We start from the raw sequence: 12,721 nt of genomic DNA, 5'->3' as shown, positions 1-12,721 counted from the left end.
GATCAAGGTAGTAAAGATAATACTGATTATAAGCTACCATCCATTACGTAAGAATTACATATCATAAACTTGAAGGAAGCATAATAAAAAAAAAAAAAGGTAAAGAATAGTGAGAGGGTTATGTAGAAAAAGATTAGGTGCCAGTAAAAGTACAAATAATACTACAGTATATTAAAAATGATAGAGAGATAGAGACATCTATGAAAACAGGGGTATTAGATGGGAACTTGCAGTACATAAACAGTACTCTGAATGAAGAAAAACAGAAATATTGAAAACAACAAGCCTTGCCATACCAGAAAAAGTAAGATGATGATGGAAATAAATGGCAAATGAGAAGAATGTCCAAGACAGAAATAAAACTAGAAAGTGGGATACTGAAAAAGGGAAATATGACTTAAGAAGTAAAGTGAGCTTAGAAATATAGTCTACACTACAGGAAATAGAAGAAAGAATTTAAAGAACAAATAAATGACAATACATTTGTGTTAAACTTCAGAGCAAGAACAAATGCGTTAAAACCAAACATTTTCAGTAGATTAAAAGGGTGCAATGAAAACTAATTTCTATGGGAATATGGAAGATTTAATTTATTTTTCATTTTTGCCAGAAATATTGAAATAAAAGAAATTAATTATTTAATTGAGCTACAACAACCATATGAAGAAAACTTACAGAAAATAGCAGGTTTATTTTAATCAGTGGAAGAGATATAGAAAAGAAGAGATATCATATCAGATATTGAGAAGAAAGTCAAAATAATATATAAGAAAGAAAATACATCATAAGAATGATAAGGATAGACTTTGTGTGTTGTGTAGTGAGGCAGATGATACAACACAGCATATGTTTTGCTATAAGAAATTAAGTAAATTTAGAGGTAATGGCAAAGAATTAGGGAATTTAGAAGCACCAACTAAAGATGTTCTCCTATATATTAGACAGGCCCTTGAAGTTAGAAGTGAATGTAAGCTGTGCTTGTCTGTACAAGAGGTAACTAATAATAATAAAATATCTGCTTCTAGTAGTGTGCCCACAATCACAGCGCTGTGGAGAGAGCAACGAGGAATCACAGTGTTGTGGTGAGAGCAGCGAGGATGTTAAAACGTCTATTACGTGCAGTGTTGCCAGATTTGGAAATTTTGGGTGTCTAATGCGGAAATTCTGTACAAAGTTCTATGAAGTAGAAAAAAAATAGTAAATCTTTATATTTTTGCAATTAGTTTACTTGCACTCTATATGAATTATAGTGAGTAATTTCTATATGAGTAAAGCCTACATGACCAGAAGAAAATATATTTGTGGAAATGGGGATTTTTACACTAACCCATCTGGCAACACTGATTACGTGATGTAACTAACAGCATTCGTAACTTCATATCACAGTGCTACTTTGATTGTTACAATCGTGTTGTATTTAACATCCTACGTCAGGTGAGAATACATAATGGTAATTACTACGTCGAAGTGAAGAATAAATGGTAATTTACATTAGTTAGGGTAAACGTTAAGCTGATCCCATAGGCCCCATGCGGAAGTTGACCGGCTCCTGGTTCGTGTGGCTGGTCACTCTGTGTGCTACTGGTTCGTGGCTGGTGACACGGTGAGCTACTGGTTCGTGGCTGGTCACTTGGTGTCTATCGTCTTATATATTTATTTTTGACTGGTTAATGTTAACCACTATTAGATATGTCAGTTATGGATTGCGTAACATACAACTCCATTCTATCATAACCTTCTTAGGGTAATGGCTACAAACGTTGGTATATTCGGGTTTACCAAGAAGGTTTGTAGATTGGCGGACGTAGCCATAAAAATGAAATTTTAATTTTATTTGGTAAGGGGAAGTGGGAGCCTTTGTATATTAGGGGCCCAATGCCCCCACCTAACCTCACCTACAAGCCGTGTCCTTACCTATTTACCTGATAGGGGTTAGCGAACGCCCCCATGCAAACCCCCCCCCCCCCCATACACTACTGTATTCTTAGCCAGCTTTATCATAAACACAGGTGGCCGCTATCATACATACAACCCTAGGAGTGTATGTAGATGGTTGGAACAGATGTAATACTTATTTAGTACGTGGCTAAACAATTTTCTTATTGACGCAAATATTTATATTGATTTGAGATTAAGTAATTTTGGTAAAATTCTAAAATAGTACAATAAACAGTTTGTAGAAACTTAGACTGTGACTCTGTGTATAGTATGGTATTTTGAATGTATTTGATGATAATTTCAAGTGAAAATTCATAGATTTTGAGTAAAGGTGGGTGGACGACCTCACCTGAAAAGCTTTGGGTATGCCTGGTATCTTCATAAATAACGATCGAACCACCTTAACATACAAAGTTAACCAGTATTATTTCGTGTTATTTACAATAATTTTTTAAACTTTGTTGTGTCCACTAGTCATCGTCGTAAAACCCTAATTGTAATGAAACTGGCTAGCCCTTTTTGATATGGAAATCATGATTCTTAAATCCCATTTTCTATGGAATCGTTCACAGCTGTTTATTGCATTAAAAAAACCTCATTAATTGAGTGTATTTACCTTTATATTGGTACTCTAATTTATCACTAATTATTTATTAGATTTTGCTATGCCGTATCTTGCATTACCAGCACTGAGGACTAGTAATTAGATTGGTTTATATAATTTTTACTTTAAATTGGTTTGAACAGATGTTACAAAATTAATTTTGCTCAACTTAAGGTGACAAAAAAAGAACAAAGTAAATCACTTATCATAATACTTGACAATACTGTATATTTAACTGAATAAGACCATTGATATACAAACATGATGAAGGGGTGAATACTGTAAACACACAACATAGGGGTGAGCTGTAGCTTTACGCTCAACAGTACCCAAAGTCCTACTGTCCTCTGCGGGCTGTGTCCCTAGTGGCCACCTACCCACTGAGGCTAAATAGGTTATACAGTATAGGGAATATAAAGGGGTGACACACCCCTTTTTTACCTTTTTATATATTGTGTAAAGTGTGTATGAAACAATTCATTAAAATATACATGGTAATATTACCGTAGCAATGCCTTTGTAACGTTGTTAACACTGTGTATCATTGGTAACGTTGCTTATTTTAACATTCCCAGTACATACGTGAGTTTTGTGACCTGGGAACTCCTAGGTTAGGTTAGGTGGGTTTGTTAGGTTCTGTACCCTTTTTGTACTTTTTATATATTGTGTAAAACTTATGTTGAAAAATTATTTAAAATACGTACGGAAATATCTAGCATTACTTTCGCTAGTAATGTCACCGTACAATTGGTAACGCTGTGTATAATTCGTATCGAGGCTAATTTTCAATATTAAACTTAGCCGGTGATTATATAAGCTGCAGCTCTGCTGCTCGACAGAAAAACTCTACGTTCAAAATCCGCCAGCGATCGCTATGCAGGTAGGGCGTGTACTTCAACAGCGCCATCTGTCGTGCAGGTACTCAGTACTCAATGTGGTAGTGTTGTGGATAGTGTTGCGCTTGAGGGTTCGTCTGTTCGTGCCTGTCGTCCTCCCAGTCCGGGACCTCTTGCTAGCTCCCAAGCCCAGGGGAGAAGCAATGTCGTACGACCAAAGGGTTCGAGAGGCTTTAATCAGCGAACAGACGTTCCCTCCGTGGTTTCGGGCGTATCTACCCAAGATCGCCCCACCCACATGAAGACGAGAGAGCCCATTTATTCCTCGTCTGCGGAAGAGGTTTCTCGTAAGAAACCATATACCAAGGTCTCGCGGCCTCTTAAGCGCAAGTCGGTCCCTTCCGCGCAAGTCCAACGGCCCAGTTGTAGCCACTGGGTCAGTTCGGACTCGCTGCAGTCTTCCGACGACTGCTCACCTCCTAAGAGAGGCAAAGCGGTACCGCATCAGGCAGTAGCACCGTCTGTTGCCGCACCTGCTCCTGTAGACCCTAAGTGGTCTTTGCTGCAGACCATGCAGTCACAGTTAACGTCATTGATGCAGGACTTTCGTGCGGAGAAGGTTGACGCTGCACCAACCTCTAGCCTACAACCACCCACGGTTGTGCGTCCAGTGGACGCTGAGGCTACCTTCTCCCGCACTCCAGCTGTGAGAGTCCCGCCACCCATGCGTTCCAGTGTACCCTGCCAGCCGCATGTTGACGTTCAGCGACGCACGGAACCTTCCGTTGACGTTCGCGAATTACAACAACAGTCTAAGTTGTTTTGTTTTGACGCGGTGCGTCAACCTCCGCAACCCAGTGTGGTTACCTCTACTCGCCCACATCAGACTAGACAGTCTGGAGTAGACGCTTTGCGTCCCCGCGCTGCTATGGTTGTTGCCAGTTCACAGACTGGGCAACAGTTCCATGACGTTGCGTCCGGTTCAGTCACGCGTGCACCCGTGCTGCCGGACTCAGCTGACCAGCAGATTCCTACTCCTTTGCCGCTTCCTCCTCAATTTTCAGATGATGGACTCTCTGATGATGACGACGCTGCACACATTGACAACCCACATACGGACATCGACGAACCCAAGACCACGCAACCCTCTTTGGACTTTAGAAAAGTTCTTGCTCTGTTCAAAGAGATGTATCCTGATCAGTTTGTGTCTGCGGCTCCACGCTCTCCTCCGTCAGAGTTTGCTTTAGGCACGCAGTCATCCGCGCCTGCCTTTACGAAACTCGTCCTCGCCCGCTCGTCCAAGAGAGCTTTACGAGTTTTAGGAGATTGGATGCAGTCCAAAAAGGACCTAGGGAAGACAGCATTTACGTTTCCCCCTGCGAGACTCTCTTCCAGATCGAGCGTCTGGTATGCCACGGGAGAAGTTCTCGGCTTGGGAGTTCCTGCCTCTGCCCAGGGCGACTTCTCAAGTCTAGTAGACTCTCCCCGCAGGCTAGCCATGAGACGCTCTAAGATATGTTGGTCTCCTTCAGACTTAGACCATCTGTTGAAAGGAGTGTTTAGAGCCTTCGAGGTCTTTAACTTTTTGGACTGGTGTCTGGGAGCTTTGAGCAGGAAGATCTCCCCTTCTGACAAGGAAGCTTCCTTGCTCATTATGTCCTGCATGGACAAGGCCATACGTGACGGATCCAGTGAGCTTGCGGCTTCGTTCGTATCCGGGGTCCTCAAGAAACGGGAAAACCTTTGCTCCTCTCTCAAAGTGCCTTTTCCCAGAGGACTTGATAAAGGAGATTGCTGCCTCCTTGATTCAGAAAGACACCCATGACCTGGTTGCGTCCTCTGTCCGCAAAGCCACCCCTTTGCCTACCTTGTCTAGACCCAGGATGGACACTCCAGCGTCCAGATTCATTCCGCCCTTTCGTGGCAGAGCCTCCAGCAGAGGAGGTGCTCGTGCCGAAGGGAGACGTGGGAAGAAGAAAGGTACCAAGTCCTTTAAAGGCAGAGTCTGACTGCCACCTTCTTCAGACAGCAGTGGGAGCCAGACTCAAGAACTTCTGGCAGACCTGGGAGAAAAGGGGCGCAGATGCACAATCTGTGAAGTTGCACAGAGAAGGGTACAAGATCCCGTTTGTACGCAAACCCCCTCTAGCAACGTCTCCCATCGATCTCTCTCCCAGGTACAGAGAGGAAGACAAGAGACTAGCTTTGAAGCAGGAGGTGTCTCTCTTACTAGAAAAGGGAGCGGTAGTCAAAGTCCGGGACCATCAATCCCCGGGCTTCTACAACCGTCTCTTCTTAGTGGTAAAGAGGACAGGAGGGTGGAGGCCGGTGCTAGACGTCAGTGCGCTGAATGTCTTTGTCACAAAGCAGACGTTCTCCATGGAGACCACAAAGTCCGTTCTAGCAGCGGTCAGGAAGGAAGACTGGATGGTCTCTTTAGACCTAAGGGACGCATACTTTCACGTCCCCATCCACCCAGAATCCCAACCTTTTCTGATATTCGTTTACGAAAAGGTTGTCTACCAATTTCAAGCCCTGTGCTTTGGCCTAAGCACAGCTCCTCTTGTGTTTACGAGGCTGATGAGGAATGTGGCCAAATTCCTGCATTTAGCGGATATCAGAGCCTCCCTCTATTTGGACGACTGGCTTCTAAGAGCTTCTTCCAGTCGTCGCTGTCTGGAGAATCTAAAGTGGACTCTAGATCTGATCAAGGAATTGGGTCTCCTGGTCAATATGGAAAAGTCCCAACTGGTCCCATCCCAAACTATAGTGTACTTAGGGATGGAGATTCACAGTCAAGCTTTTCGGGCTTTTCCGTCGGCCCCCAGAACAAGTCAAGCCCAGGTATGCATCCAGAACATGCTAAAGAAGGAACGATGTTCAGTCAGACAGTGGATGAGTCTGATAGGGACGCTTTCATCCCTGGAACAGTTCGTTTCGTTAGGGAGACTACACCTCCGTCCCCTTCAATTTCACCTAGCTGTTTACTGGAAAAAGGACAAGACGCTAGAAGCGGTCTCGATCCCCATTTCCGAGAAGATGAAGTCGTCACTGACTTGGTGGAAGGACAGTATCAACCTCAGAGAGGGTCTGCCCCTGGCTGTTCAGACCCCCAACCACGTTCTCTTCTCGGACGCATCGGACACGGGCTGGGGTGTGACATTAGACGGTCGGGAATGCTCGGGAACTTGGAACTCGAATCAAAGAACGTTACATATCAACTGCAAGGAGCTACTGGCAGTTCATCTGGCCTTGAAAAGCTTCAAGTCCCTCCTTCAAGGCAAAGTGGTGGAGGTGAACTCGAACAACACCACGGCCTTGGCGTACATCTCCAAGCAAGGAGGGACCCATTCTATGACGTTGTATGAGATCGCAAGGGACCTCCTCACCTGGTCAAAAGATCTAAACCTTTCTCTAGTAATGAGGTTCATACAAGGCAACATGAATGTCATGGCGGATTGCCTCAGTCGGAGGGGTCAAATCATTCCAACAGAATGGACCCTACACAAGGATGTGTGCAAGAGACTATGGGCCACATGGGGCCAACCTACCATAGATCTCTTCGCAACCTCGATGACCAAGAGGCTCCCAATATATTGCTCACCAATCCCGGACCCAGCAGCAGTTCATATAGATGCCTTTCTACTGGATTGGTCCCATCTAGACCTTTATGCATTCCCCCCGTTCAAGATTGTCAACAAGGTACTGCAGAAGTTCGCCTCTCACGAAGGGACAAGGTTGACGTTAGTTGCTCCCCTCTGGCCCGCGAGAGAATGGTTCACCGAGGTACTTCAATGGCTGGTGGACGTTCCCAGAACTCTTCCTCTAAGAGTGGACCTTCTACGTCAGCCACACGTAAAGAAGGTACACCCAGGCCTCCACGCTCTTCGTCTGACTGCCTTCAGACTATCGAAAGACTCTCTAGAGCTAGAGGCTTTTCGAAGGAGGCAGCCAGGGCGATTGCTAGAGCAAGGAGGACATCCACTCTTAGAGTCTACCAGTCGAAGTGGGAAGTCTTCCGAAACTGGTGCAAGTCAGTATCAGTATCCTCGACCAGTACCTCTGTAACCCAAATAGCTGACTTCCTATTATACCTGAGGAAAGAAAGATCTCTTTCAGCTCCCACTATCAAAGGTTACAGAAGCATGTTGGCAGCAGTCTTCCGTCACAGAGGCTTAGATCTTTCCAACAACAAAGATCTACAGGACCTCCTTAAGTCTTTCGAGACCACGAAGGAGCGTCGTTTGGCTACACCTGGTTGGAATTTAGACGTGGTACTAAGATTCCTTATGTCAGAAAGGTTCGAGCCACTACAATCAGCCTCCTTTAAAGATCTCACTTTAAAGACTCTTTTCCTGGTTTGCTTAGCCACAGCTAAAAGAGTCAGTAAGATTCATGCCTTCAGCATGAACATCGGATTTTCATCTGAAACGGCTACATGTTCTTTACAGCTTTGTTTTCTAGCCAAAAACGAGCTACCTTCTCGTCCTTGGCCGAAATCGTTCGATATTCCAAGCCTTTCAAATATGGTTGGAAATGAACTAGAAAGAGTCTTATGCCCTGTTAGAGCTCTTAAGTTCTATTTAAGACGAACTAAACCTTTACGAGGACAGTCAGAAGCTTTATGGTGTTCTATTAAGAAACCTTCTTTGCCTATGTCAAAGAATGCAGTATCCCATTATATCAGACTGTTGATACGAGAAGCTCATTCCCATCTGAATGAGGAAGACCATGCTTTGCTGAAGGTAAGGACACATGAAGTTAGAGCTGTCGCAACTTCAGTGGCCTTTAAACAAAATAGATCTCTGCAGAGTATAATGGACGCAACCTATTGGAGAAGCAAGTCAGTGTTCGCGTCTTTTTATCTTAAAGATGTCCAGTCTCTTTACGAGAACTGCTACACCCTGGGACCATTCGTAGCAGCGAGTGCAGTAGTGGGTGAGGGCTCAACCACTACATTCCCCTAATTCTATAACCTTTTTTAATCTTTCTCTTGAAATGTTTTTTATTGTTGTTTTTGGGTTGTCCGGAAGGCTAAGAAGCCTTTCGCATCCTGGTTGATTTGGCGGGTGGTCAAATTCTTTTCTTGAGAAGCGCCTAGATTAGAGGTTTTGATGAGGTCCTGTAGTATGGGTTGCAACCCTTGATACTTCAGCTCCTAGGAGTCGCTCAGCATCCTAAGAGGATCGCGAGGCTCAGTAAGGAAGACGTATTTAAAAAGGCAGAGTAATTGTTCAAGTCGACTTCCTTACCAGGTACTTATTTATTTTATGTTTGTTATTTTGAATAACTGCTAAAATGAAATACAAAATCCTTAGCTCATAATAATGTAAACAATTAATGCTGGTCTCTACCCACCCCCCTGGGTGTGAATCAGCTTATATAATCACCGGCTAAGTTTAATATTGAAAAATATTATTTTTATAATAAAATAAATTTTTGAATATACTTACCCGGTGATTATATATTAAAGGACCCTCCCTTCCTCCCCAATAGAGACCCAGTGGACCGAGGAGAAAATTGAGTTCTGTGTTTACATTGAGTACTGAGTACCTGCACGACAGATGGCGCTGTTGAAGTACACCCCCTACCTGCATAGCGATCGCTGGCGGATTTTGAACGTAGAGTTTTTCTGTCGAGCAGCAGAGCTGCAGCTTATATAATCACCGGGTAAGTATATTCAAAAATTTATTTTATTATAAAAATAACATTTTTACCGTTCTCAGTAAATACCTGAGGTTTGTGACCTGTCAACTACTAGGTTAGGTTAGGTGGGTTTGATAGGTTCTCTACCCTTTTTGTACTATTTATATATTGTGTGACCGGTAATATTACCTTAACAATCAGAGTCATCGTTGGTAACACTTTGTATCATTGGTAACGTTGCTAATGTTATCGTTCGGCATACATTCGTGAGTGAAGTTGTCATCAGGTTATTACCAATTATCATGTCTGAAAAATGGCTCCATTGTCTGAAAGGGACATGGCAGGGGAGACCCCATTCACTAACTCAACATAGCCTGGTGGGGACATTTTCCCTATATAACATGTTTAGCCTCAGCGGGTAGGACCCACTGAGGACGTGATGCCCGCTGAGGACAGTAGCACTTTGGACCCTTATCTTTACGCTTCAGCATCTATTCGAACATTAGACTTGGCTTCCACTTCCCATAATTAGACTAAATTTCCTGTACCATAACCTATCATTATTAACATGATAAATAGACAAGAGATTTGATTACATTATACAGTATATATCAATGTATCGTAGTATTGAAAACAGTTGCCCTAAATACTGGTACTATTCTTTTTATGATCACAACCAAAGGTTAAGTTTGGGACCAACTAGTTATGTTTACGTAGATTAAGCCAAAACCAACTAGACTAACATCTGCAAACGATTCAAGATACTTTATCGGATTAACTCAGTTTGAATAATTATGCGTATAAATTTTGGTTCTCTTAGATCACTTTAAAAAATCTTTGGGATCATATTTATTCAATTTTACAAACTACACAAATTGATTTGCAAGTTGAAATCATGTCCAGTGTGGGACATGCAAGTTGAACTTTGTCACTTCTGAATTTACCATTTGTACATTCATCATGTACACATTACATAGATTTTAAACTTTTCATATACTACCATAGGTTAGGTATGTTTTGAGTCTTTATTACTGTAATTTTGTTTGGGACCATGCTCTTATATGTCTACCTTTCATGAGTATGTGACCTCAAAATTAACCCACCAAAATATTTAACTGAGTGCGACCTGAGCCATATTAGAGATTCTCTAATTCGAGTGTCCTTTTGTTCACTGACCGCAGCCATGGTAAGTAGGATGCCCCATCTATGGTTTTTCCTTCAAGGACCTTATTGGAATTTGAGGTGCATTCTAGAGTGAAAGATCATGATGTCAAGCATTATACCAGCAATCACAGACATTCAGTGTTAACTTTGAGCACTGGCGACACAAACGTACGGACGGACACTATAGAATCGCAGTGATACGTTCCAGGCATTTTTAAAATTGATCCAAGGCAGTCCAAATGCATATAGATGCAGTATTAGGTAATAGAATGTTGGAACAATTATTAACAGAACAGATGAATTTATTGTGGAATCATATCGTGTAGAAAGGCACACACAAGAATAGTTTTTTCATGATTTTCTAACCAAATTTACTCACTATTCAGGCCTGCCCTAACCAACTACAGAGGCTCCATTAGGTAATTTTTCAAACTACCCTTTACAATAATACTAATGAAGAGAGTAAGATGTGTTCCTTGTGTTATTTATAGGTAATTTGAAAATTTTCGAAGAAGATCAGGGGAAATATAAACCTATGTCCTTTAAATAGGAGTAGTGTAAAGTATGTCTTCAGTGAGCTGAAAGTGCCATTGAAAATTTGGTAAAATTAGTTTCAACCAACACTAGGTTTCCGATACAAAAATATATTTGTTCCTACACGTAATTCAAAGCTTCTACATTACCTTTAATAGGAGTAATAAATTCAGTGAAGTTTGAATGGCTGTTTAAGCTTCAAATAAAGTAGTAGTAGCTGTCGGGTGGCTGGTAGGCCCCGCCCACCTTCCAGGTAGTGTAGCCTTCTATTCCGGCACCGAAGAGTACAGACATTTCTCGGTATCCTCATGTGGCTTTTTTTTATTGTTTGCTTTGATTGGATAAATGGTTATGCTGTCGTGTTTGAGGGATATGTACGATAAAAAGGAACATGCGGTGTTTCTTGATGCTACAGTTTACTGTGCTATCTGTTATCTTATTCCTGATGGGGGCCATGTCTGTTGTTGTGTGGTCGTACTATGAATTCAACGTGATATGGAAGTTGGCTTTCATGGGATATAGTTTGTGCCATGTTGAAATAAAAGTATTTTTTGCTGTCAAGCCCCAGAGGAGGGGCGTCACCTTCCGTTTTGCTGTGTGGTCTTACTGCAAAGTCAACAACGTGAGCTTAAGGAAGTTGGTTTTCATGGGATAGTGTTGGTGCTCTGTCGGAATAAAAGTTCCTATTGACGTCGAGCCCTATGAGGAGTGGCATCTCCCTTCGTTACTTCAGTGTCTGGCAATCCCAAGACGTAAAGGATGTATCATCTGGCTGTGCTGTTGTGTTCTTCCTTTTGCCTATCCGTCAGTTATTACTAGCACCTCGTTAAAAGTTTAAACAGCTGTTTCTGCTTTGCTTTAGTTATACTTCTGTTAAGGGTTTCTTATTTATGCTGTATAGTTAGGAAAAATACAAATAGATTAAAGGAAATTTATTTTTGCATTGTTGTTTAACTGTTATTATTATTATTTTTTAAATATTAAACTTAGCCGGTGAATATATAATAGCTGACGTCTCGGACGGCTCGACAGAAACACAAAAACTCGCGAGCGATCGCCATGAAGGTTGCGGGTGTGCCCACCAGCGCCGACTATCGGCCAGATACCGCATATACATGTAAACAGCTCCAGTTCTTCTCTGTCGGTCTTGTCGACAAGTTGATTCCGCTCGCTGTTAACCTGGAGTTTTTCGTCAATTTGGTGAAGTACTTCTTTTTGGTTGTTTGAGCTTTCGCAGTGACAGGTGTTTTTCTCTTCAATTAAAACTCTTGAACCCTTTTTTGGCTTGTGTTTATTGTTGATGACTTTGGATTTATTTTTGGATTTTCTTTGACTGTTCAAAATGGCTGACCCTTCTCCTATCCCTGGACCTAAATTTCGCAAATGTAATGCTAGGGATTGTAACAAACGTCTTCCCAAGGCCTCTCTCGACCCACATACCGTGTGTTCTAATTGCTGGGGTAAAACCTGCCAATTAGGAGATCGGTGTGATGAGTGCGTGGTCTTGTCGGAATTCGACTGGCTAGAGTTTGATAAGTATTCTCGTAAGTTGGAGAGAGATAGGGTGAGGAGAAGCTCCTCTAGGTCGTTGGAATTTTCCTCCTCCCATGCCCCTGAACCTAATCCTTCCCCTGTAGTACGTAGTTGTTCCTGAACCCTCTACTAGCACTCATGAACCTTACATGCGGGATATGTTGCTTGCCATTCAAGCTTTGGGCGAGAGAGTTGAGTCCTTAGCATCGGACCGTAATCAACTCATGTCGGATGTGAAATTATTGAATTGTCAGAGTGCCAAATCAGAAAATCGTGGGGATAAAGTGATAAGTGCGCAAAGTGTTTTTAAGTGTTGCGACCGAGGGTTCGTCTGTACGTGCTTGTCGTTCACCTAGTCCGAGACCTCTTTCAGGCTCCCCTGCACCAGGGAGAAGTAATATCGTAGGACTTAAGGGGACGAGAGGCTTTAACCAACGTACAGACGTTCCCTCTTTGGTATCGGGCG

General features: G+C 42.5%; 1 protein-coding gene across 5 annotated transcripts in view; it reads left to right on the top strand.

Moving 5' to 3' along the window:
- Positions 1-1,283: 1,283 nt before the first annotated feature.
- LOC137647156 (protein Abitram) overlaps positions 1,284-12,721 on the top strand; it is a 69,865-nt gene continuing 58,427 nt past the window's right edge. For 2 of the 5 annotated variants that reach the window (XM_068380434.1, XM_068380430.1), the window contains exon 1: positions 1,284-1,434. The gene's annotated coding sequence lies outside the window, so the exon portion shown is untranslated. The other 3 variants (XM_068380435.1, XM_068380432.1, XM_068380431.1) reach the window with 3 other exon arrangements.

Source organism: Palaemon carinicauda, chromosome 9, assembly GCF_036898095.1.
Source record: "Palaemon carinicauda isolate YSFRI2023 chromosome 9, ASM3689809v2, whole genome shotgun sequence".
NCBI lineage: Eukaryota > Metazoa > Arthropoda > Malacostraca > Decapoda > Palaemonidae > Palaemon > Palaemon carinicauda.
This window is presented reverse-complemented; position numbering and strand designations above follow the sequence as displayed.